General features: G+C 43.9%; 1 long non-coding RNA gene across 1 annotated transcript in view; it reads right to left on the reverse strand.

The window, feature by feature from the left end:
- Nucleotides 1-6,405: 6,405 nt before the first annotated feature.
- The window catches only part of LOC116545345, a 32,738-nt gene continuing 11,694 nt past the window's right edge, over nt 6,406-27,449 (reverse strand). Inside the window, exons 2-3 of the long non-coding RNA XR_004266281.1 lie at nt 7,060-7,204; nt 6,406-6,806 (exon numbers count right to left, since the gene is read on the reverse strand). This is a non-coding gene — a long non-coding RNA (uncharacterized LOC116545345). The remainder of the gene's footprint in view (nt 6,807-7,059; nt 7,205-27,449) is intronic.

Raw genomic sequence — 27,449 nt, forward strand, 5'->3', positions numbered from 1 at the left:
AAAAAAACAAACAGAAATACTGGTGCTAAAGAATATAATGAAATAACTTAAAAATACAAGAGAGTTTCAACACCAGACTCAATCATGCAGAATAAATAATTAGTGAACCCAAAGACAGGTCATTTGAAAATAGCCAACAAGAGAAACAGAAAGAAAAATGAATAAAAAAGAGTGAAGCATAAGAGTCTTATGGGACACTATCAAGGGGATAAATATACAAATTATGGGAGTTTCAGAAGGAGAAGGGAGAGAGAAAGGGACAGAAATCTTATTTAAATAAATACTGGCTTTAAACGAAAAAAATTTCCAAATCTTGAGAGAGACATCCAGATCCATGAAGCTCAAAGGATCCCAACAAAAATCAACCCAAAGAAGAATATCCCAAGGTACATTCTAATCAAATTGTCAAAAGACAAAGAGAATCCCAAAAGAAGCATAAGAAAACAGACTAATCAATTACAAGGAAACCTGCATAAGGCTATCAGTGGACTCCTCAGCAGAAAACTTGGAAGCTAGCTGGGAATTAGATAATATCTTTAAAGTACTGAAGAAAAAAACCTGCCAACCAAGAACACTACACTCAGCAAAGCTTTCATTTCTGAAGAATAGAGTCCCTCTATCCTTTCAATGTTCATATCTAAAGGATAAAGTCCCTCAGTTTTTATTTGTTTGAGACAATTTGGTTTGCCCCAGATGAATAAAAGCTGAGGGACTTTATCTCCATGAGATCTGCCTTATAAGAAATACTATAGAAAATTATTTAAGTTGAAAAAAAGTCATGCTAAGTAACAACATAAAAACATATGAAAGTATAATACTTACTGGGAAAAATAAATATATAGTCAAATTCAGAATATTCTAATGCTATAATTATGACATATAAGTCACTTTTAATTCTAGTGTAAAAGCTAAAAACAAGACTATTTTAAAACCCATGATTTAGTAATTGGCTAATGGATACACAATATGAAAAAATGTAAAGTATGACATCTGTAGCATAAAACAAGGGGAGCAGTGAAGAGGTAAAATGTAGTGTTTATATGCAATTAAAATTGTTATAAGATCAAAGTAGATATTATAACTATATGATATTTTAGGTAAGCTTCCTGGAAACCACAATGAGAAGACCTGTAGTAGATACACGAAAAATAAAGAGAAAAGAATCAAAGCATATGGATAAAAAAAAAATCAACAGATCACAATGGAAGACAGCAAGAGAGAAAGGAGCAAAAGAACTACAAAACAGTTCAAACACAATAAACAGAACGGCAATAGTAAGTCTTTCCATATCAATAATTACTTTAAATGTAAATGAGTTTAATTTTCTAATCAAAAGACACCGTATGGCTAAATGAATTTTAAAAACAACAATTAATATCCAACAACATGCTGACCACAAGAGGCTCATTTTAGCTTTGAGGACACATAGAGACTGAAAGTGAAGGGATGGAAAAGATATTCCATGCCAACGATAACCAAAAGAAAGCAGAAGTGCCTCTACTAATACAAGACAAAATAGACCTTCAGTCAAAACCTGTCACAAGTGACAAAAAAGGTCACTATATAATGATAAGGCTGTCAATTCATGAAGAAGAAACAATAATTGTAAATATTTGTGCACTCCACATTGGAGAATCTAAATATATAAAGCAAATATTAATAGAGTTGAAGGGAGAAATGGACAATATAGAAATACTAGGGGACTTCAATACTTTACTTTCAACAATAAACAGATCATCCAGACAGAAAATTAATAAGAAAACAGTGGCCTTGAATAACATGTAAACTGACTGGACCTAACAGACATTTATAGAGCATTCCACACAATAGCAGTGAAATATATTTCCTTCTCAAGAACACATGGAACATTCTCTGGGATAAATCATATGCTGGGCCACAAAATTAAACAACACACTACTGAACAACCAATAAATTGGAGAAGAAATAAAAAGGGAACTCAAAAAGTATCTTGAGACAAATAAAAATGGAAACACAACATACCAAAACTTATGGTATGCAGCAAAAACATTTTTATGAAGCCATCTAGAGTAGTAAATGCCTATTTTTTTTAAAAAAAATCTCAAGTAAACACCCTAACTTTACACCTCTAGAAACTAGAAAAAGAAGAAAAACTAAAACCCAAAGTCAACAGCAGGAAGGAAATAAAGATTAGAGATGAAATAGAGACTATAATGACAATAGAAAAGATCAAAAAGACTAAGAGATGCTTTCTGGGAAAAATAAAGTTGAAAACATAGCTAGACTAACCAAAGAGAGAGAGAGAGAGAGAGAAATGAGTCAAATAAACAAAGTTTTAAATGAGAAAGGAGATATTACAACTGATGCCACAAAAATGCAAGGATGCTAAGAGACACCTATGAACAATTATGTACCAAGAAATTTGATAAAAGAAATTAATAAATTTCTAGAGACATGCAATCTACCAAGACTGAATCATGAAGAAATAGAAAAGCTGAACAGACCAACAACATGCAAGGAAATTGAATCAGTAATGTAAAACCTCCCAACAAAGAAAATTCCAGGACCAGATGGCTTTATAGGCAAATTCTACTAAGCATTTAAAAAAGAATTAATGCCAACCTTTCTCAAACTCTTCCAAAAAATTGAAAATAAGGGAATACTTCCAAAGCCATTTTTTGAGGCCACCAGTACCATCATACCAAAGCCAGCTAAGAACACAACAATAAAATAAAATTACGGTCCAATATCCCTGATGAACATAGATGCAAAAATCCTTAACAAAATACTCACAAACAGAATTCAGCAACACATTAAAAAGATCATTCATCATGATTAAGTGGGATTTATCTGTGGGATACAAGTATGGTTCAACTTATACAAATCAATAAATGTGACACACCACATTAACAGAAATCATATGAACGTCTCAATGAATGCATAAAAAGTGTTCAACAATGCCAGGCATGGTGGCTCATACCTGTAACCCCAGCACTTTGGGAGGCTGAGGCAGGTGGATCATCTTAGGTCAGGAGTTCAAGACCATCCTGGCTGATATAGTGAAACCCTGTCTCTACTAATAATACAAAAATTAGCTGGACATCATTTCGCACACCTGTAATCCCAGCTACTCAGGAGGCTGAGGCAGAGAATCACTTGAACCCAAGAGGCAGAAGTTGCAGTAAGCCATGATTGCTCCATTGCACTCCAGCCTAGGTGACAAGAGTGTTCAAAAAAATTTAACATTCTTTCATAATTTAAAAAAAAAAAAAAAAACTCTCAAAAAATTAGGTTTAGAAAGAATGTATCTCAACTTAATAAAGGCCATATATGACAAGCCCAAACTAATATCACATTCAAGGGTGAAAAGCTGAAAACTTTTCCTCTAAGAACAGGAACAATACAAGGATGCCCACCCCCTTGCCACTTCTGGTTTTTTTTCCCCATTTATTTATTTTATTGTATTTTAGGTTTTGGGGTACATGTGAAGAACATGCAAGATTGTTGCATAGGTACACACGTGGCAGTGTGGTTTGCTGCCTTCCTCCCCATCACCCACATCTGGCATCTCTCCCCTTGCTATCTCTCCCCAGCTCCCCACCCCCCACTGTCCCTCCCCTATTTCCCCCCAACTGACCCCAGTGTGTAGTGCTCCCCTTCCTGTGTCCATGTGTTCTTACTGTTCAACACCTGCCTATGAGTGAGAACATGCGGTGTTTGATCCTCTGCCCCTTTGTCAGCTTGCTGAGAATGATGGTTTCCAGGTTCATCCATGTCCCTACAAAGGACACAAACTCATCGTTTTTGATGGCTGCATAATATTCCATGGTGTATATGTGCCACATTTTCCCTATCCAGTCTATCGTCGATAGGCATTTGGGTTGGTTCCAGGTCTTTGCTATTGTAAACAGTGCTGCAATGAACATTCGTGTGCACGTGTCCTTATAATAGAACGATTTGTAATCCTTTGGATATATACCCAGTAATGGGATTGCTGGGTCAAATGGAATTTCTATTTCTAGGTCCTTGAGGAATCGCCACACTATCTTCCACAATGGTTGAACTAATTTACACTCCCACCAACAGTGCAAAAGTGTTCCTATTTCTCCACATCCTCTCCAGCATCTGTTGTCTCCAGATTTTTTAATGATCGCCATTCTAACTGGCGTGAGATGGTATCTCAATGTAGTTTTGATTTGCATTTCTCTGATGACCAGTGATGATGAGCATTTTTTCATATGTTTGTTGGCCTCATGTATATCTTCTTTTGAACAGTGTCTGTTCATATCCTTTGCCCACTTTTGAATGGGCTTGTTAGTTTTTTTCTTGTAAATCTGTTATTCCACATGGTACTGAAAGTCCTAACCAAAGCAATAAGGCAAGAAAAAGTGATAAAAGGCATCCAAATTGGAATCAAAAAAGTTAAATTGTCTGTTCCAGTTGCCATGATTTCAGATGGCATGATCTTATATGTAGAAAACCTTAAGACTCCACCGCAAAACTGTTAGAATAAATAAATTTAGAAAACTTGTAGAACACAAAATCGAAATACAAAAATCAGTTGTATTTCTATATATCAACAATAAATTGTCTAAAATATAAATTAATAAAGCAATCTGATTTACAATGACATCACAAATAATAAAATACTTAGGAATGAATTTAATCAAAAAAATTGAAAAATCTCTACACAGAAAAGTGTAATACATTGAGGAAATAAATTGAAGAAGACATGAATAAATGGAAAGATAGTTGGTCCATGCTTTGGAAAAGTTAATATTGTTAAAATGTTCAAATTACCCAAGCAATCTACAGATTCAATTCAATCCCTGCAAGGATCTCAGTGTCATTTTTCACAGAAAGGGAAAGAAAAATCTTAAAATCTGTATGGAACTACAAAGACCCCAAAGAGCCAAAACAATCTTGAGGGAATAAAAACAAAGCTGGAAGCATCACAGCACCTGATTTCAAAATATACTAAAAAGCTATAGTAATCAAAACAGCATGTTAGTGGCATAAAAAGAGATACAGATGCCAATGGAAAGAATAGAGATATCAGACATAACTTCATGCATTTGTGGTCAATTGATCTTTGACAAAGTTGCCAAGAACATAAAATAGAGAATGAACAGTTTCTTCAGTAAATAGTGCTGTGAAATCCATATGCAAAAGAATAAAATTAGACCCTCATCTCAAGCCACATACAAAAATCAACTTAAAATTCATTAAAAACTTAAATGTAAGACCTGAAAGTGTAAAACTACTAGAAGAAAACAGGGGGAAAGCTCCAAGATCCTGGTCTGGAAAATGATTTTTTTGGATATGGCCCCAATGGCACAGGAAACAAAAGTAAAATGGATCAAAGAAATTGCATTGAACTTAAAAGCTTCTGCACAGCAAAGGAAACAATCAACAGAGTGAAGAGACAAGCTATGGAATAGGAGAAAATATTTGCAAACCATATATCTGATAATGGGTTAATATCCAAAATACATAAGGGATTCAAATAACTCAATAGCAAGAAAACTAATAGCTTGATTTAAAAATGGCTGAAGGACCTGAATAGACATTTCTCAAAAGGGACATGCAAATGGTCAAGAGGTGTATGAAAAGTACTCAACATCACTAATCATCAGGAAAATGCAAATGACAACTACCATGAGATATCATCTCACAGCTGTTAGAATGGCTATTATAAAAAAGACAAAAGATAATAGGTGCTAGCGATGATATGGAAAAAAGGGAACCCTTGTACACTGTTGATGGAATGTAAATTAGTACAGCCATTATTGAAAATAGTTTACAGTTTTCTCAAAAAACTAAGACTAGAACTACCATTTGATCCAACAATCTCATTTCTAGGTATATAACCAAAGGAAGTGAAATCAGTATGTTGAAGAGATATCTACCCTCATTCATTGTAGCACTGTTCACAATAGCCAAGATATGAAATCAACCTAAGTATCCATCAACAGATGAATGGATAAAGAAAACATGGAAAATAGACACATGGTGCAATGCAGCCCTAAAAAGGAAGAAAATCCTGCCATTTGTGACAACATAGATGAACCTGGAGGACCTTGTGCTAAGTCAAATAAGTCAGTAACATAAAAACAAATACTACATGGCCCACTTACATGTGGAATCTAAAAAGTTGACCTTATAGAAGCAGAGAGAAACATGGTGATTGCTAGGGACTAGGGGATGAGGAGGATAGGGAGATATTTGTCAAAGAGACAGGATAAATAAGTTCTGGAGATCTATTTTACAGAATGGTATATAAGGTGCATTATTAGTTAATAATGTATGTACACTTGAAAATTACTGAAAGTAGATCCTGAATGCACTCAGCCCCCCACCAAAAAATAAGTATGTGAAGTGATCAATAAGTTAATTGGCTCAATTTAATCATTTCATAATGCATACTTATATCAAAACATCACATTGTACACTACATAGTCCCATAAAAAATAAAATCAGGTCTCAGGCCATCCTGAGCTTGTCCCCTGCCATTCAAGTCCATGGAGTCCTGAGCCTCCTTGGCAGCCTCTGATTTAGACGTGATCAGATTGAGGGGCCTCAGTGGTGTCTGGAACAAATGAGCTTGTGGCAGGACCAGGCCCTGTGTAACTGCACTGGATGAAGGTGAGTAGAGTGTGGCGGGGCTAAGGGGCTTCCAAGCCTTGCTGCATGCAGGAGAAGCTGGAGCCCAGCAGTCACTGGGGGGCACACTCAGCTGAGGAGTGACCCCCATCTCACATTTCATGGACTCTCAGGAGAGGGAATAGACCAAAGAAGTTTCCCACAGCCACTTTCAGGCCCTTAGCCTGCAGAAAGTAGGATAGAAGAAAACACCAGGATTTTCAGAAAAGAAGTGAAAAGAGGTGAGTTGCAGGAAGACAAGGAGAGTTGAGACAGAGAGGCTGGGTATTGGGTCGTCACCCTCTGTCTGCATGTCAGTTGGGCTAAATTTTTGGCTGCAAGCAGCCAAAAACCCAATTTAACGTGGCTTAGCAAAGAGACTTTATCACCCTCCCCAGTAGGATGACAGGAGAAGCCACAGGTCCCAGAGCCTGCCACCTTTCTCCTTTGTCTTTCTCAGCACGTTTCCTTCAAGCTGACATTTCTCATGATCCCAAGATGGCTGCCAAAATTCCAAGCATTACAGAGGCAACCTCAGGTCTCCATGGCTGGAATCAGGGCATCTGCTTCTTCCGAAGCCCACCTATAGGGAAATGAAATTATTATCATTGGCTTAGGCTAGTTAAGACCCACACCTCCCCAAAGCTCCATGGAGGACAGTGGAACCCAGACAGGGCTGGGGCTCTGGCCATACAATGGAAGCAATGGAAAGGGGTGGATATGAGTGAGTAACCAACAAGGTTCCCACTACCCTGGTTAGATCAGCTGTCCCAGTACCTTTGTCTAAGCACCCCAAAGAGTCCTGCCAAGCCTGGGCATAAGGAAAGACAAGCACAGCAGGGGTAGTTGGGAAAGAGTCTCTGTTTAGGAATATGACAGACACTTCTCCATAACTGTCAAGATTCAGACTGAGGGGTGTGCTGGGAAAGAGCTGGCCTGTGTGCTGAGATCACAGCAAGCACCCTGAGGCTCAGAGAAGATGGAGAAGTTCCTGAGTTGGGCCTGGGCTCACCCAACCCCAGCCCATGGCAGATGGATGTCCTGTCAATCAACTTTCTCATGGGTGCAGCTCAGCCATCCCAGAAACCACAGTCATGTCTTGACCCTCCAGCAGAGGTGTGTCCACACTCAGGGATATGGTGGCAAAGGAAGGGCTGAGTTAAGAAGCCTTGACAAGAGGCCTCGGGAGGCCGTTGGCACCTCAGGTGTGGTCCAGGATGCCCACTTCCCTCCTACCTGTGCAAGGTGGCAGTGTGCTGACCCACTGTCACCCACACCCTCCTGATTCTGCACAGCTGCCAAACACCTCTTCAGCTACCCCCTTCCCTCCCTTTCCTTCCTTCAGACTTTCTCAAATTATGCTTTCTCAAATATTCATTATGTCTTCATTTATACCTCAATTTTCTTTGATTTTTTGCATTTTTAAAATCTACATTAGTGTGTACCTAACGGGACACTTTATATCTCTTCACAAATGGAACTGAGCCTCATTTTCCATAATGCAACTACAAGAAAGCACAATGAAGTCACAATAAAGTTATTAAGCCCTAATTTGATACTGCAGCCTGGCAGGACTCTAAGCCCCAGGCCTACTCTCTGTTTGTTAGAGCAAAGAGATTAGCAAGTATTATAAAGGTGTTAAACATGCTGGCACCAAATCCAGACGTTCCCCTGGAAGTCATTAGGAGACGGGAAGGATAATTTGTAGGGAAGCAACTTATTCCGCCGCGGAGTCTGATCGCGGTGGGCGCTGGGCTCTGGCCCTTCAGTGCACCTGCTGAGCCGCCTCCCGTGGGAGGTGTCAAGGAGGGCACGTGTCCACCAGGCGGGTGAGGGAAGGGAGGAGCTGCGGGGAGGCCCATGCCGAAGGGGAGGTGACCTCTGGAGAGGAGCAGCCTGGAGCCCGCTGGAGGGGCACGGGAGCCGCGCTTGGGACGCCTGTCCTCGGCCTCCTCGCAGTGTAGCGGATCTGACGCCCTTGCGCGGAGTTCGCGAGGCTGAGGCACAGCGGGCGCGCGTGGCCGATACCTGAGACTGGAGGGGCATGGGAGGCACGGACACGCAGGTTCCGGAGGAGGCACAGAGGTGAGCTCCGATTTGGGAGCGACTCCCCGCCCTGGTCAGGGAAGGGGCGCGACTCAGGCCCAGGGCGGAGGCAGGAACTCAGGTGAGGGTCCAGGGAGGGAGGGGACGCCGTGAGCAGGCGCGGAGCAGCCAGCGCCTTCTTTCGGCCTCAGGACTATGCCCCACAGCGCCACAGAGCAGGCAGGCGGGGAGAGCGCCTCAGTCTTGGAGCACCGGCTACTCGGGCAAGGCGCATGGGAAACCCAGGCACAAAGAAGACTCCGCGTTCTCCATCCTCTGTCCACAGGCTTCCAGGCACGTGGGGGACTCTCTTCCCAGCGATTTCCGGTGAACCAGGGTACACCTCCCTCTGATGTTTTCACAAATAGTGTGAACACACACACACATATATATGCATATGCAGGCATACACATATGTATACACACTACAGACACATATGCACATGCACACACTACACAGACACGCATACATGCTAAACACATATATACACATAGTACACACACATGCCACACACCACACATAGGCACACATACAAATGCTACACACATACATACACTACATATGTATACACACATGTGCACACACTACACACATAGGTGCACACATGCTACATATATATGCATACAGCCTACACATGTATACACACATGTACACATACACTGTACACATACATACACACAGGCACACACATGCTAGACACAGACATATACATGCTACGTACACATCTATACACACACATACAGTATGCACATACACACGACACATAGACACACACTATACACACACGTATATGCACACATGCACACACAGGCACACATACATGTGCTACACACACATAGACACACACGTGCTACACACATCTATACACAGATACACTACACACATACACACTACACATAAACACCACACACACTATACACACATACACATTTATGCACACAGACTACACACACATAGGCAGATATACACACACTACACACACGCACACCTACACATGCTACACACATGCACATATATACACACATGCACATATATACACATGCGCACATAGGCACACATACATCCTCAGTCTCAATGTAAAGTTCTTATTTCTGTGGGTCACAAATAGGTGGAAAAACATTGCTCCAAGCCATGCTCACTAGAATCACGTGAAATGTTGAAAAGAGCATTGATTTTGGAGTCAAACAGACCTCGATTCTAGACTGGCCCTAACACCTACCAGCTCTAGGATCTAAAAGAGCAGGGGACCTCTCTCTCACCTCATCAGTGATATAGGGTAGAAATCCACCCTTCCTCAACCCTAGTTAATGTAAAGTGACAATGAAATGGCAGATCAGCCAAAGTGATTTCTAAATGGTTAAGTCCTGTGCAAACGCATGATATTAAGATTGTTAATATTAGGCCCCAGCCAAGAACCCGTCTTAAGCCATGGTCCAGAAAATCAAATCTTGTTCTTCAATTGCATCTACTTAGCCAGCTGTTCAGTTCCCATATGCTCGTTTCTCTTCCAAAGCCTTAGCCGCCAATTGGAATACAAGATAAAAAACACCATCTGTGCCCCCAGTCCTTCAGTTCCCTGCCCAGGACGTCTCCAGGCCGGGAGATGATTTCCCAGTTTCTTCTGGCATTGCTGTTTTCCCCTGGCTGGCTGAGCTAGCGCAGGGCTAAGAGCCTGGGCAGCCTGTCTGCCTTGCTGTGGACTATTCTCCACTGCCCACCAGACAGCGGGCAGCCTCTCCGCCTTGCTGTGGACGGTGAATCCCAGCCCTGGCCCCGGTGTGGCTGGCTACAGGGCTGCCACACATGGACCCTTCGACACTGGGGCTCTTTTGCAGTGTTCACCATATCAGTCCTGTCCCAGCCTAAGGAGAAATGTGCCTCTCACACTGGAGACTACATTAAGGGAGCAAACCATAGGAGGGAGAGCAGCAATGACCTCTGCTGGAGGTCTTCCCAGGAGCCTCTAGTTACAGGGTGCAAGATGTAATAGATTGATGCGAACATGGTCCCAATTCTGCATCCCTCCCTATGCCCTTGCAGGATGGCTGTGTAGTTCTTCCCATCGAGATGTGGGGTCCATTCTCCTGCCCATTCAGTCTGGCCTGGCCTGTGAATTGCTTTATCAGTAGAAAGGGGTAGAAGTGAAAGTGACACTGTACCAGTTCACCTGCAATGTGAACAAGTTCAGGTAAACCAACTGGTGAACCCAGAAGAGAGCTTGTAGGCTATCTTAGACTAGCCTCCACCCAGCAAACCCTCAAACGGGTGACAGACCCCAGCCTAAATTAACAGAGCTGTCTTGCCGAACTTCACTGGCTCCAGATGCATGAACGAGCCCACCTGAGATGATCAGAATTGCCCAGCCAAACCATAGACTTGTCATAATGTTTGTGGTTTCAAGCCCCACTGGGTTATGAGGTAACTGTTACACAACAACAGTTAAGTGATACATAAGAGCATGGCCCCCTTCCATAGAGGCACCAGGTGGGAATGTAGGGACTCTGTTAGGTTATTCCAAGGATATCCTCCCACCACAATCAGCCTTTGGACAGAGCCTGAGAACCCGGAGGATGAGGTGAGAATCTAGCCCCATATCCTGAAGCCAGGTGGCAGGAAATGAAGGGGAAAGTGTATATACCATGACAGCAAATAGGTTGACACTAATCACCAGACATTCCTATCCCTGCTCAGAACCCCCTGGCCCCTGTCACCTACCCCAGCTTCTCTCTGTCCTAGGTCCCCTACCACTCACTCCTCCCCAGTCTGCTAAAGAAGTCTCAGCCAGCTTCTTGCTGAATTATGCTGAGCGATTTCTCTCTCCCTCTCCAAGCCAACCAGGTCAAGTCCTGGGTTTGCTTTTACACAGAGGCTCGCCTTGGTATCCTGCTAGCCTAGTGGTTCCCAAAGGATGGTGCAGTTACCACTGGGGATGCAGACAATGATTGTAGGTGGTACAGGGTCAAACATTTTAAATGCTAATTCTTTTATTTTGATTGTAACATTATTCCAGTATAGCCATCCCTTGGTATGTATAGGGATTGGCCCTGAGGAGACCAAAATCTGTGGATGCTCAAGTCCCTAATATGAAATAGTGATGCATTTATATATATACATACATCCTCTTTACATACCTACGTACACCCTCTTGTATACTTTAAATCATCTCTGGATTACTTATAATGCCTAATATAATGTAATGTGATTTAAATAGTCATCATGGTGTATTATTTGTATTATTTTATTGTATGTTTTTATTGAATTTAAATATATATATATCTTTGATCTTCGGTTGGGTGAATCCATGATGCACAGCCCTTGGACATGGTGTACCAACTGCATATTTATCCTTTACCCTTCAAGCTACTATAACAAACAACAGAAATTTATCTCACACCTGGGAAGTTCAAGGCCAAGGTGCTGGCAGATTCAGTGTCTGCTGAGGGCCCACTCTCTGGTTCTCAGATGGCGCCTTCTTACCGTGTCCCTGTACCATGGGAGAGGGGAAACGGGGTGTCTCTGGGGCCTCTTGTATACAGGCACTAATGCAACCACAGGGGCTCCACCCTCACAACCTTGTCACCTCCCAAAGGCACTACCTCCTCACACTATCACATGGGGGATTCCGTTTCAACACTTATTTTGAGGGGACACAAACATTCATCTATAGAAATTATAGGTAGCCCTAGCAATCTTTGATGTATAGTTCCCATTTAAAATAAATGTGTTTAAACACAACTGGATACTCAATTGGGAATTTCCATAAAAATGTCCAAATCCAACAGATGCCACACCTGAAGGTGCAATTGCCCAATTGCCCCCAAATTTCCTTCACCTATTGTCTTTTGATTAGAGATCTAATCAAGGATTTTGTACTGCATTAGACTGATTTTTTTTAGTCTCCCTTAATCTAGAACAGTTCTCCTCATTTTCCATTGTCATTCATGACATCAAGGCTTTGAGAAGTCCAGGTCTTATGGACAGCCCCTAGATTTGGCCAACTGTGTGCTCATCCTTAGACCCAGGTTAGACACTCAAGCAGGAGCTTTCCATAGGTGGCAGGGGTTCCTCCTACTGTTTTGCCTCGGGAGTCCTATTACTGGGGATGCTAAGTGTTATCACTTTGTGAATGTGGTGTCCCTTAGACTCCATCATACAAAGATGCTTTTCCCCAGTTTTTAAATTGACAACTAGACTTCAGGGTAATGCTTTAAGACTCTGCGACTACCAAAGCAGGAGGATCGCTTCAGACCAGGAGTTCAAGACCAGCCTGGGCAACACAATGAGACCCTGTCTCTGAATGGTCTCAATATTACTGCAGTCTTATATTAAACCTAATGTGGCCAGGTGCAGTGGCTCACACCTGTAATCCCAGCACTTTGGGAGACTGAGGCGGGTGGATCACCTGAGGTCAGGAGTTTAAGACCAGCTTGGCCAACATGGCAAAACCCCATCTCTACTAAAAATACAAAAATTAGCCAGGCATGGTGGTGGGCACCTGTAATCCTGGCTACTAGGGAGGCTGAGGCAGGAGAATGGCTTGAACCTGGGAGGCAGTGAGCTGAGATCATGCCATTACACTCCATCCTGACAGAGCGAGACTCTGTCTCAAAAGAAAGAAAAAGAAAGAAGGAAAAGAAAAATCTAATGTGCTCCTTAAGGTTAGTAACCACTCCATGTTGTGGCTGGTCTATCCCAGCAATGAACTTTTCAGTTCTTAAAACTCTCATTCTGCGAAGGTAAGTGCAAAGAATCTATTAAGATGTTAACACTGGCAGCTTGGGCAACATGGCAAGACCTCATCTCTACAAAAATTAGCCAGGCATGGTGGTGCATGCCTGTAGTCACAGCTACTCAGGAGACTTGAGCCCAGGAGTTCAAGAGTGCAGTGAGCTATCATAGTGCCACTATACTCCAGCCTGAGCAATAGAGTGAGACCCCTCTCTCTCTAAAAAAAATTTAAAAAAAAAGTTTTTAAGATAATCTATAGACTTGCTACAGCAAATATTTAGGGCATAAATATGTCTTACAACTTTCTAGAAGCTCGTGTGAAAGAGAAATGATATCAGTTACACAATCCGACCTTGAGACTGGCTGCCAACAATGAATGTGGGGTGGGCATCACTATGAAAGGACAGGTCTCCTTCTCTCACCCATGGGGACCTCAGAACTCAATACTGAGTTCTGCTTAAATGTAACTGACCAAAAATGGATATTAACCTCTGCTCCAGCCTGAATTCCCACTAACATGGCAATAAGAGGATGTTAAAAGGAGGAGTAGCCTACACTTATAAGGACAAAGAGAACAGAAGAGGAGAAAATAGCAACAAATGTTAGAGTCAAGAAGGGAGAAGGGTGAGGGATAGCTGAATTCGCTGATTTTAGAAAGCTGGCTCCTGAGGTGACTGTGGGAAGCCTAATAAACAGCAGCTCAGAAAGTCCTGAGAACAGAAAGCATGAGGTGCCTCTGCAGCAAGGGTGAAGGCAGTAATAGAAACCAAGAGTGGACTGAAAACATTTTCATAAGTAGGCAGATACCCAGAGCCTCTCCATCAGACTGCACAACCTCATTCCAGCAGAAGACTAATTTCTAGAAACCACAATAGTGGTCTCTGAACTGGGCACAGTTAAAATCAGAAGAAACAGGGGAAATGCATGAACTTGACATACTCAGTGCTGAACACTCCAGCCCTGTTCCTCACCAGCAGCCAGAACACTGGTACCTAGGCTTCTCTTTTCAGGCCTCAGATACTCAGCGGAATCCAAACGATCAGGAAGAAATATCTGAGGGCCTCCCAATAAAACAGCCAAAGCAGATCATCCTACAATGAAGTTCACAATTGACAAGCCACCATTTCCCATGACACACACACACACACACACAGTACGTACGCACGCATGCATGCACACACACGAAACTTTCCACCAGTGTTTTAGTGCCATACTTTTAAATATGAGCAATCAAAGGGATTGTCAGATATCTGAGTAAACCTTTGATATGACAGACAGAGGCAGAGACAAACACAAATTTAAAAAGAGCAACTTAAAGGAAACAAAGTTTACTTGCGGGGGAAGAAAACTTCAAAATCATTATGAATACAAGCAGAGAGCTAAGAAGTGATATTCTGACCGTGAAACAAGAACAGAGTATTATTAAACAAATGGAACATAAGAAAAGCTGTTGGAAACTTAAAATATGATAGTAGAAATGGAAAATGTAAAAGAAGAGTTTGGATGATACAGTTGAAGAAAGCCATAAGATGGAGCAGAGAAATAGAAAAAGGAGAGCAAGGATTAGAAAGTTAGAGGACCAGTTTAGGAAGTCCAACATTTGGGTAATAGGAGTTCCGAAAAAAGAGAGAACACAGAAAAGAGAGGAGAGGAAATTACCAAGGGGAAAAAAAATCCATCAAAGTGTCCCAGAACAGTTCTGGAGATGCTAGGTCAGAAGGACCAGCAAAATGGAGGGGTGTGGACCTACATCAAGATACGCGTGTGAAACTTCAGGGTACTGAGGACAAAGAGATGGCTCAAAAGACTTCCAGGGAGAGAGAATAAAATAAAACAAAACAAATTTTACAACTGTGCAAAGTCAAAGATGGCACTGGCACCAGCTTTGCAATAGCAGCCTGGAAGCTGGAAGACAACAAAGCAACGTCTTCAACGTCCCTGGGAAACTCGTTTCTAACTAGATTTCTATATCCAGCCAAGTAAGAGTGAGAGGAGAATAAAAATACAGTCACACACGCAATGCCTCAAAAAACAAGGAACGACCAAGGGGGAGGGAGATGTGGAACCCAGGAAATGGGTGCTTTAGCCTGAGGAAAGGGAAAGTTGTCCAGGATGGGTCAAAGAAGTGCTGTCCATGAGGAACAGAGCAGGGGCAGAAGGCTCTGGGAAAGGCTCTTTAGAAGATGGCATAGGTAGGCTGGGCATGGTGGCTCATGCCTGTAATCCTAGCAGTGTGGGAGGCCAAGGTGGGCAGACCACTTCAGGCCAGGAGTTCGAGGCCAGCCTGGCCAACATGGCAAGACCCCATCTCTACAACAAAAATACAAAAGTTAGTCAGGCATGGTGGCCTGCACCTGATATCCTAGCTACTCAGTAGGCTGAGACACGAAAGTCCCTTGAGCCCAGCAGTGGGAGGTTGCAATGAGCGGAGATCTTGCCATCGCACTCCAGCCTGGGCAACAGAGGGAGACTCTGTCTCGGGAAAAAAAAAAAAAAAAAAAAGGTGGCAAAAGTAGAGTCACTGATGCTTTGAAGACAGTGCAGGAGACTGGCTCAATTAGAGGCTGTTTGAACAGGAATTCATAACAAAAGAATAGAAAATTAATAAAACAGATTATTAACAGGATAAATTATAGAAAATTAGAAACTCTAGGAAATACCAAAGTTGTGCAATAAAGGAAAATAACTGTAGATTGCTGCATGGTTTAGCACCAAAAAATATATAAACTCTAAATATGAATCATAACCAAATTGCAAATTTATCATACTGCAAGAACTGTGATAGGATGAACGTCTACGTCACAGGGGGAGGGGACAAGTTTTGCAAGAGTGCTAAACGCTCATTTCCCCAGTGAGAAGTCAACACACATTGCTTGAAATGAACTATAAAATCAACAAATAACAATATAAGCATGTTCTGCAGAAGTGAGGTGATAAATCCAAAAAGGATCCGCTGAAAAAGTTGACAGTGTTTTTCTTCAGGACCTAGGTAATGAGGAGCAATGGAAGGAGGAATACTATTTTTCATGGCAAGCCTTGCAAAAATTTTCTGTGACTCTGTAAACTAAGTACACTTATCACTTTGATTTACACAATTATGAGTAAATTTTTAAAAATAAGTCAATGTCCAGCCAAATTGTTGTTCATGTGTGTGAGACCAACAGAAAGATCATCTCAGATATCCATGAGTTCATAGATTACAACCTTCTGGAAAAATCAGTAGAAAAAAATATTCAACCTAATTAAAATTCAGGGATGGGAAAGATAAGTTAGAAAAAAAAAAGATTATCAGTATTGAGGCTTATTTTCTGAAAAAGAAGATGCATACTAATAAAATAAATGAACAAATAAAAAATGAAAATTGCATCTAAAGTCCTAGATTATACCTACAAAATGCTGTGGAAAAGGGGGAGAAAGTTTTTACACAAAGAGGAATCAATAGTTACCACTTTATTCTTGATATTCATTTTTACAACATAGGTCCACTTAAAAATAAAAGTAAACAAGCAAAATTAAGTATAAGTCTACTTCCCAGTCACGAGAGGGAAATCAAAGGCAGTGAAATTAAAAGAGCAAAAAGAGATAGAGCAAAGAAATGAAGTGAGAAAGCAGAAAACACCAGAAGTGAGACCAAATAGTTATGGCATTTAAATAAATAGGCTAAACTTCCTCATTAAAAAGCATAAGGGTTTTTTGAAAAATCCAAAACCACTGCTGTTTTTAAGCAAAAACTCCTGAAACAAAACGGCAAGGAAAGTTTCAGAGTGAACAGATGATAGTGCAGTTCAGTTAGACCAAAGAGACATCGTGGAATAAAAAATAAAAGTCAACTCGTCGGGGTGTGGGGAGAGTGGAGGGAGGCTGTGCTCTGAGGAGGGAGCAGGAGCTGAGAGCCTTGGGCTCCTGTTACACTTTTTGCTGGTAAGGGACAAAACCATCTGTGAGGCGGAGACCATCACTGTGCCCACTTTAGAGACGAGGAAATAGAAGCACAGAGAGAGGCTAAGGCTGGAACCAGGCAGTGACAGGACTGGGAAAGGAGACTGGGTCTGGCCAACCCCAAAGCTGTACTTCTTTCATCCTGCCAGGAGTGTGGCGCTCATTACAGAGGAAATTCCTAACAAAAGCAGCCTCATTTGTCAGGGGTCGGGGGTTCCCTGCTCAGGCCTCTCGCAAATGGCATCCCTCTGGAGAGGTGGACAACCCTAGGCAGTAGGGGTCTCCTGCGGGCCATGTGTGCGGAGTCCAAGTCTGCCCTACCTACCTCTGGGCAGAGGTCTTGGCAGTGGCCTCCCTCCTGGACATGGGGCTCCCCTCCCCCAACAGTGGGTGCCCTCTCTCCCAGCCCACACCTCTGGGCCCTGCTCAGCCTCTTCACGCCCTAGCCAGGATTGTCAGCCTTTCTACTGGTGCAGCACCCCCGCCCATCCCCGAGGCTGCTGGGCAGGCTGGGGCAGGTCCCATAGAGGGTGGCCTCAGAACCTCTATAGATCAAGAGGATGTCCTCTGCTCCTATTGCCTGCCCCGCCCAGGCACGGAAGTGCTTGGGCCTTCCACCTCTGAGCCACAGAAAGACCCACGGGGGAGTCCACAGGGAAGGCCTTAGAGAAGCTCAGCCACCCCACTTGTTCCTTTGGAGAAAGCAGGGGGCTCCAAGGAGAGGCAGCGCCAGGCCTGGGTGCAGGGTGAAGGGTCCTGACACTGACTGTCTCTCTGCCCGGGGCTTTCCTGTCAAATACCAAGGGCTCCTGCTGGCCACGCATCTGTGCAGGTGTGTTCGTGCAGGGTTGCAGTGGCTCCGTGCCCTCCCTGAGCCATAGTCGTGTTGTCCCTGGAAATATCTCCTGTCAGGATTCTCACGTGGCACTTTTTCCCACCTGGGTTTTCAGCGCAAAAGAGAAGGAGTCCACAGGGCCCTGCAGGCCCCAGCTTCTGTGGACTCATCTGCCCAGGGGCGTGATCAGCAGTGAGCTCCCCATAGTGAGGCTCTGCAAACCCACACTCCCAGAGCTCCTCCAGCAAACACTGGATGCCTGCTCAGAAGTGCAGGGAACACAGGTGATACCAGATCAGAACCCCACGCCCCTTCTGGCTGCTCCTCCCCATCTCCCCTCCATGAAAGGCCTGTCTGGTCCCCGTGACCCCTCTAGCCTCACCACCTACTTCTCTCCTTGCTGTTTCCTGAAGGAGCCAGGAATGCCCTGCCTCCGTACCTGCTGTTCCCATCTCGAGTGGGTGCTGTCACCCACACACCCACAGGTCGTCCCCCACCTCCTCTGCATCATTCACTGCTGCCTTTGCGGTGAGGCCACCCTGACCACCTTATTTAAAGTTGCAATCCCACTTCCTATTTCCCCTTTCCCATGTGCAGATGGCTGGATGGATGTGTTGTCCCTGCCCAGGCTGAGTGGCTGGCTCCGTGACCCCTAAGGCCTTTGCCCGCCCCCTCCCCAGCACACGCATGATCTCCACCCGATCTACTCCCAGTCTCAGCTTCTCTGTGATTACCTGGACTTTTCCTCCTCACTGCCACCCCCGTAAAGGCCAGAGTTGCTATCAGGGTCACAGTGCTGAGCAGCAGAGAGGGTCTTGCCTAGGAAGCCAGGCTACCTCCTCTCCCGCCCTCCCTGGAGAGCCCACCCACTCTCGGGGTGGCTGAGCCAGAGAGGCTGAGACACAAATACTTAAGGAAGCTGCAGAGAAGGAGTATTAGCCTCAACAAAACTTTGAGTCTTGGCAGCTAAATTCAAATCAAATGTGATTTTGATACCAATTCAAACAGCCTAGGCAGAAGAGCTAAGGGATTTTCTTCTTGAAAGCATGAAAGGAATGGAGAAGACGTCTGAATTCTAACAGCTGAGAATTACTGAGATGAGGAGAGATTTGGGGAATCAGAAAAAGTCTAGTTGGAGCAGCCTCCCTTCCCGGATGGCAAAGGGAGTGCCAATCACGGCTGCCATGGCAACAGGTAGGCGCCAAATGCCAGCGCAGAGAGGAGCTGAGTGTGCCTTCCCACAAAAATGCCGCGGTTATTGTTCTAGCAGGAAGGATGGAAGTCATGTCCACGCATCACCTCACATCCCGAGTCACCCCCCAATGCCTGAAAGTGCTCTCCATGACCAGAAGTATTGGAAAGAACTGACACACAGCTCACTCAACACACACACATACACACCCCACACATACACACACCCATTTCCCTTCTTCTCCAATTCCTAAAATTTAGTGGCTTAAAACAACAATCATCAATTTATTATCCTCGTTCTTTTGTGGGTCAGGAATGCAGGAGGGGCTTGGCCAGGTGGTGAGGTGGGGGGCCTCTACTGCTGTTGTGGCTGATGGCTGGAGCAGGTGGCTGCCAGGTGTCACCCTTCACACAAGCTCGGGGCCTGCCGAGGTGTGTGCTGACACAGACACAAGTGCCTGTCTGAGGCAGAAGCTGCATGTGGCTTCTTCAGACCTGGTCCCGCACCATGTAGTGTCACTCTGCTACCTGCTACAGGTTATTTGAGGGAGTGGCAAGAGGAGGGAAATTAGACCCCTCACTTGACCAGGCAGTGGCAAAATTCTGAAAGGACAGTGAAAGAGGAGATGCCGTTTGGCTACCCTGCCCTCATCCTCGGAGAGGAGCATGGCACTGGGAAGGCGGTGAGGGAACACAGTGCCAGAAGGAAGAGAAAGCAACTTGTCAGCACTTTCTGGTTTGATAGCGAGGTCGAGAGCATTACAGGGGGAAACAAGAAAAACACATGGAATGGAGTTTTAAGAGATCTAAGAACCCTCCCCACAACCTAGAAAACAAATCTGAAAGCCTGGAGGCAGTATGAGTGCTCACCAAGGTAGGAGGGTGCTGTGTGGGGGGGAGATGCCTGAGTACAGTAGCACTACCCAGGAGAAGATTCTGTCGTAAGAGAAATGTCCCACATCTGCCTTGTTGGATACAGAAGCCACGAGCCACATGTTGTTCTGAGCCCTTGAAATGTGCCTAATGCAACTGAAGAATTGAATTTTAACTTTTATTTCATTGTAATTAACTTACATTTAAACTTGGCCATGTTTGGCCAATAGCTATCATATCCAACAGTGTGGGTCTGGAATTAAGTATCTCAGTCAACAAACCAAAACCCAAAACTGTGGCTGAAAGGAGAGAAAAGTATAGAGAGCGGCCCACCTGAAGCCTACCTCCCCACTGGTAAGACAGGTCTCGGGTTTGCCCCTACGCACCTCTCACGAGAAAGAAGAGAGATGTTCAACACTAAGGGCTGATTCAAGGTGGCAGTCTCATAGGGCAAACAATAACTTATTGCAACATTCTCCTGGAAGAGTTTGTCAATGCAATTAAATAAGTGGCCAGGCGCAGTGGCTCCCACCTGTAATCCCAGCACTTTGGGAAGCCCAAGGATCACTTGAGCCCAGGAGTTTGAGACCAATCTAGGCAACAAAGTGAGATTCTGTGTTTAGGAAAAATCTTTTAAAATCAGCCAAGCATGGTGGTATACCCCTGTGATCCCAGCAACATCGGAGGCTGGGTTGAAGGATTGCTTAAACTTAGGAGTTCAAGGCTTCAGTGAGCCATGATCGCACCACTGCACTCCAGCCTGGGCAACAGAGCAAGACTGTCTCAAAAAAAAAATGCATACAAATTGGAAAGGAGGAGACAAATTTATCATTGAAAATAATAGTATGGTATCACTGGGTAAAGATTTTTAAAATACTGGAAACAAGCCAATTTATTAATATAGTTAGCTATAAAATTAGCATATCAAAATCAGTATCTTTCTTTTATGTAAAACAAAAGCAGCTAAAAATATAATAAAAGAAAAGAGCTCATTCTCAATAGCAACTGAAAATATAAAATGCCTAAGGAGAAAAAACTTAAGAGATGTGAAGGCCTTACCTGCAAAAACTATAAAGCTTGACTAAGACATAAAATAAGATAGAATAATTGAAAAGTTGTATCTTCTTATTGAATAGAAAGACTTAAAGTTGTAAAGATGTCAATCCTCTCTAAATCAAAATTCTAATTGAATTTTTTGACCCAAAAAAACTCAATTGAACTTGACAAAGTATTCAAAATATGAACAGATACATCAATGGAGGAGAATAGAGCATCCAGAAATAGGCCCATGAATATGTGAGTGTTTAAACTCTGATAAAAATGGCATGAAAATTGAAGAAATGATGGATTGTTTAATAAATGGTATTGGGCTAGATGTGTAAGCATTTGGAAAAAAATAAAGCTGAATCTCTACTTTCTTATACTAAAAAGAAAAAAATCCAAAAGTATCAAAATTCAAATGTCAAAAATGAATCTAAAAATGTAATAGAAGAAAACGTGGGTGAATTTTTTTATCCTGGTGTGAGAAAAAGTCTTTCTAAGCATGACAAAAAGCCCAGAAACCAGAATGGAAAAGACTGATTGATTTGACTATGGAAAAGTATAAGACTTCACTTCAGCAAAATACCCATTTAAAAACATAATGGACACACTGGGAAAAATTAGTTGCTATCCAGAAGCTAGACAAAAATCAAATTTCCCTAAAATACAAATTACTTTCATAAGTCATAAGGAAAAATTACAACACAATAGAAAAATGGGTGAAGTAGATGGGCAAGTAATTTATCAAAGAAGAAAATCAAATGCTCGCCTCCAAAAACAGACATATGGAAAGAAACTCAGTTTCACTACTAATAAGAGAAATACAAATTAAATTAGAATATATTATATCATCACCTCTATTGGAAACAATGGAAAAGACTAGATACCCATTGCTGGTAAGGAGCTCAGGGAAGGTGGGTATACAAAAAAAGACAGCTTTTCTGGAGGGTCGATGGTGACAACTAATATAATTGTAATTTTCAAAACTTTTTATCTGGAGATTCAAATTCTAGGAATTTATCTTACATCCATACTTACTCAAAGATGCATGGGCAAAACTGCAGCTTTGCTTGTTATCATAGAATTTGCAAAACAAAACAACAAACATCAAATGTCTAGAGGGAATTGGATTCTCCACTAGAGCAAGCGCATCCCTGGTATGAAATAACATGTGGCCAATATGCATTGGCTTGGGAAAATGCACAACACACACTGATAAGAGAGAAAAGGTTGGAAGCAACATGGCCCAGGGTTGGAGTTGTTCAGTACAGCACCCTGCCACCTGCAAGGACCACTCCAGCCTCCCCTTGCTCTGTTCTCTTCCTTTTTCTATTTTGTGCAGGTCACATTTACCTCCTGACGACCTGCAGAGCACCCAGCTCTGAGCACCTCAGGTGCCAACTGCCCAGCCTGTGTGTGGCCCGCTTTGCCTCTAGCCCTGCATGTGGCCAACTTTTTTTAGTAGCACCTCCTCCAGGCTACCTTCCCTGACCACAGCTCCTCACCCATCCCTCCCTCTCTCCCACAACACCCTGAATATTTTCTTGATACAAGGCAAGCAATATTGGGACTTAGTTGGGAAGGGTACTTGGCTTCACCCAGGAAAGAACTCAAGGGCAAGTCAGTGATGTTAGACAGCAACTTTTATTAAAGCAGCAGTGCACAGTGGCAGCAGAGGTACTGCTTCTTGTGGAGTGGAGCAGGGCCACCTCATAGGCAGTATGCCCAGAACAGCAGCTCAGAGGCAGCCCTGAGTCATGTTTATATCCACTTTTAATTACATGCAAATTAAGGGGTGGATTATGCAGACATTTCCAGAAAAGGGGTAATAACTTCTGGGTTATTGGGTAGTTGCTATGGAAAGGGACAGTAACTTCCAGGTGTTGCCATGGAAACAGTAAACTGACATGTCACACTGGTGGGCATGTCTTATGGATGGCTTTTCCCACCCTGTCCCTGTTTCAGCTAGTCCTCATTTTGTCCTGGCACCTAGGTCCCACCTCCAGAATCAAGTCCCATCTCCTACTTAGCATATGTCACTATTTAAACTTTCGATTATTTGCTTGTTTGGTTGTTCACAGTCACCTTCTCCCTAATGCAGTCTCCACGAGGGCTGGAACCATACCTGGCTTATCATCTCCAAAGATCACCCTCATGCTTAGAATTAGAACAGCGCAAGCAAGTAGGGCTGGCTCCCTGTCTGCCCTCACCCTCCCCCGCTACTGCCACCCTCCCCATCCCTGGCTTCACTCCAATCATGCTGGCTATATTAGTCTGTTCTCATCCTGCTATGAAGAAATACCTGAGATTGGGTAATTTACAAAAAAAAAAAAAAAAGACTTAATTGATTCACAGTTCCAAGGACTCAGGAAACTTACAGTCATGGTGGGAGGCACTTCTTCTCAGGGTGGCAGCAGACAGAATGAGAGCTGAGCAAAGGAGGAAGCCCCTTATAAAACCAGCAGATCTCATGAGAATTTCTTTCATGAGAACAGCATGGGGGAAACCACTCCCATGATTCAATTATCTCTACCTGGTCCTGCCCTTGACACATGGGTATTACTATAATTCAAGGTGAGATTTGGGTGGGATACAGAGCCAAACCATATCATTCTGCCCATGGTTCCTCCCAAATCTCATGTCCTCACATTTCAAAACAAAATCATGCCCTTCCAACAGTCCTCCAAAGTCTTAACTCATTCTAGCATTAACTCAAAAGTGTAAGTCCAAAGTCACACCTGAGACAAGGCAAGTCTGTTCCTCCTATGAGCCTGTAAAATCAAAAGCAAGTTACTGACTTCTTATATACAATGGAGGTACAGGCATTGGGTAAATTCGCCCATTCCAAATTGGCTAAAACAAAGGGGCTATAGGCCCTATGCACATCTGAAATCCAATAGGGCAGTCATTAAACCTTAAAGTCCCAAAATTATCTCCTTTGACTCCTTGTCTCACATCCAGGTGACATTGATGCAAGATGTAGGCTCCCATGGCCTGGGGCAGCTATGCCCCTGCGGCTTTGCAGTGTACAGCCCCCAGCCTGGCTGCTTTCACAGGCTGTACACTGGTGAGTGTCTGTGGATTTTCCATGTTAATGTTGCGAGCTGTTGGTGGATCTACCATTCTGGAGGCTGGAAGACAGTGGCCCTCTTCTTACAGCTCCACTAGGCAGTGCCCCAGGGGGGACTCCGTGTGGTGAATCCAACCCCACATTTTCCTTCTGCACTGACCTAGCAGAGGTTTTCCCATGATGGTTATGTCCTTGCAGCAAACTTCTGCCTGGACATCCAGGCATTTCCATACATTCTCTGAAATCTAGGAAGAGGTTCCCCAACTTCAATTCTTGACTTCTGTGCACCTACAGGCCCAACATCATGTATAAGCTGTCAAGGCTTGGGGCTTGCACACTCTTGCACCCTTGTCATAGCCCAAGCTGTATCTTGGCCCCTTTTAGCCATGGATAGAGCTGAAGCAGCTGGGATACAGGGCACCCACCATGTCCTGAGGCTGCAAAGAGCAGGGTGTCCCTGTGCTCAGCCAATGAAACCATTTTTCCCTCCTAAGCCTCCAGGCCTGTGAGGCCAGGGGCTGCTGTGAAGCTCTCTGACATGCCCTGGAGACATTTCCCCCATTGTCTTGGTGATTAACATTTGGCTCCTTGTTACTTATGCAAATGTCTGCAGCCAGCTTGAATTTCTGCCCAGAAAATTGACTTTTCTTTTCTGTGGCATCATCAGGCTACAAATTTTCCAAAGTTTTATGCTCTGCTTCCTCTTGAATCTTTACTGCTTAGAAATTTCTTCCACCAGATACCCTAAATCATTTCTCTCAAGTTCAAAGTTCCACAGATCTCTAGTACTGGTGCAAAATGTCACCAGTCTCTTTGCTTAAGCAAAGCAAGAGTCACCTTTATTCCAGTTCCCAACAAATTCCTCATCTCCATCTGAGACCACCTCAGCCTAGACTTCATCATCCATATCATTAGCATTTTGGTCAAAGCCATTCAACAAGTCTCTAAGAAGTTCTAAACTTTCCCACATCTTCCTGTCTTCTTCTGAGCCCTCCAATTTGTTCCAACCTCTGCATGTTACCCAGTTCCAAAGTCGCTTCCATGTTTTTGGGTATCCTTCTAGCACCACCCCACTCTCTGTGGTACCAATTTACTATATTAGTCTGTTCTCATGCTGCTATGAAGAAATACCTGAGACTGGGTAATTTATAAAGAAAAGAGGTTTAATTAACTCACAGAGGTTTAATTCTCCACAGTTCCACATGGCTGGGGAGACCTCAGGAAACTTAGAATCATGGTGAAAGTCACCTCTTCTCAGGGTGGCAGGAGAGAGAATGAGAGCTGACCCAAGGGTGAAGATCCTTATAAAATCATCAGATCTTGTAAGAACTCACTATCATAAGAACAGTATGGGGGAAACTGCCCCCATGATCTGATTACCTCCACCTGGTCCTGCCCTTGACACGTGGTAATTATTCAAGGTGAGATTTGGGTGGAGACACAGAGCCAAACAATATCACTGGCTTTCTTCTTCCTCAACCACACAGAGACCCTTTTTCTGTGCCATCCACCTGAGTACCAGCCACCTCCTGAAAACATTTACATGCCTCTTTCCTCACTCTGCCTGAGGCATATCTAAAATAGCAGCTGTTGCCTCCATGCCCTGGCTTGCCTGTCTCCCCACACTCCTCACACTTTTTCTTTCCCCTGCAGGTTTGACCTCTGTTCATCTGCTGGCACTGAGCACCATGAGGGGGACCTTGGTTCTGTTGCTGTTATGTCCTGTGCCTTGAACAGTGTTAGGCACAAACCCACTCATTTGGGCCTCACAACCAGTTTAAATTCAGCTTCATTTTTTTTCCCCCAAACAGTGACGTAATTGTTCTAATAGCTTTTTTGTAAAATCCACCTTCCCCCTTTGGTTGGAAATGCCACTTCCATCCATATTGAATCCATATGGGTCTGGGCCTACGTGTGGCTTCCTGTTCTGTCCTACCAGTGTGCCTTTCTCTGCTGCGCTGTCTCCATTCTTCTTCTCTACTATCCCTTACTGACAACCAGTACTCACTGAGCCCTACCCTGTGCCAGGTACTGGCTCAGATGACACAGCAAAGAATGGGACAGATGTGTGCCAGCTCTCCAGGAACTTGCATTGGTCCCTAAAATACAGAGGGTGCCCTGGACACCCTGGGACAAGGGTGGAGGTGATGGATAAAGATGAGATGCACGTGGAGAACAACCTGGAGCCACAGCAGCCTCTGAGAGGGAAGTAGCTACTCCACATTGTCAGAGGCCTCCTAACAGGAGTGTGGAGCACAGTCAGGAGTGGAGGCACTGCGGGCAGATGCAGTGAGAGGGTGTGCGGGGAAAGAGCCTCAGTGAGAACTGAGTGGTGACACTGGCTAGAAGGTGGGAGTAGGAGGATTGAGAGACATCTGGAAGTAGAATTGCTGAGACTTCATGATTATGTCTGTTAAAGAAGTAGGCTAGGTGTGGTGGCTCATGCCTGTAATGCCAGCACTTTGGGAGGCCGAGGTCGGCAGAACACCTGAGGTCACGAGTTCGAGACCAGCCTGGCCAACATGGTGAAACCCCATCTCTACTAAGAATACAAAATGAAAGGGGTGTAGTCACACGTGACTGTAGTCCCAGCTACTCGGGAGGTTGAGGCAGGAGAATCACTTGAACCCAGGAAGCGGATGTTACAGTGATTTGAGATCACCCCACTTCTCTCCAATCTGGGTGACAGAAACTGTGTCTCAAAATAAAAAAAAAAAAAAGAAGAAGGGGAGGATGGAATCCACACACTGAGGTGGAAGCCTAGGACCCTGCCTGAGGAACTGGATGGGCGGGAGCCGTTCCCAGGGACAGCCAGAGGGGCACATGTGTGGGAAGCCTGCGAGGCTTGTACGACACAGCAGGCACTTAGAAAAGGCGTCTGGTGCCCAGCAGTGAAAGCCTGGCTGGAGGTGGGTGCTTGGGAGTTCATGGCCCCTGCATGGATGGGAAGCAGCCACCTAAGGGCAGTGTGCAGAATGAGAAGAGAATGATGGGGGGATCTGAGGCAGAGCCCTGCAGACACCCCAGCACTCCAGGGGCTGGCAGCAGTGTTGCCCCATCAAAGAG

Source organism: Sapajus apella, unplaced genomic scaffold (assembly GCF_009761245.1).
Source record: "Sapajus apella isolate SASKATOON/1434 unplaced genomic scaffold, GSC_monkey_1.0 scaffold260, whole genome shotgun sequence".
Classification (NCBI taxonomy): Eukaryota; Metazoa; Chordata; class Mammalia; order Primates; family Cebidae; genus Sapajus; species Sapajus apella.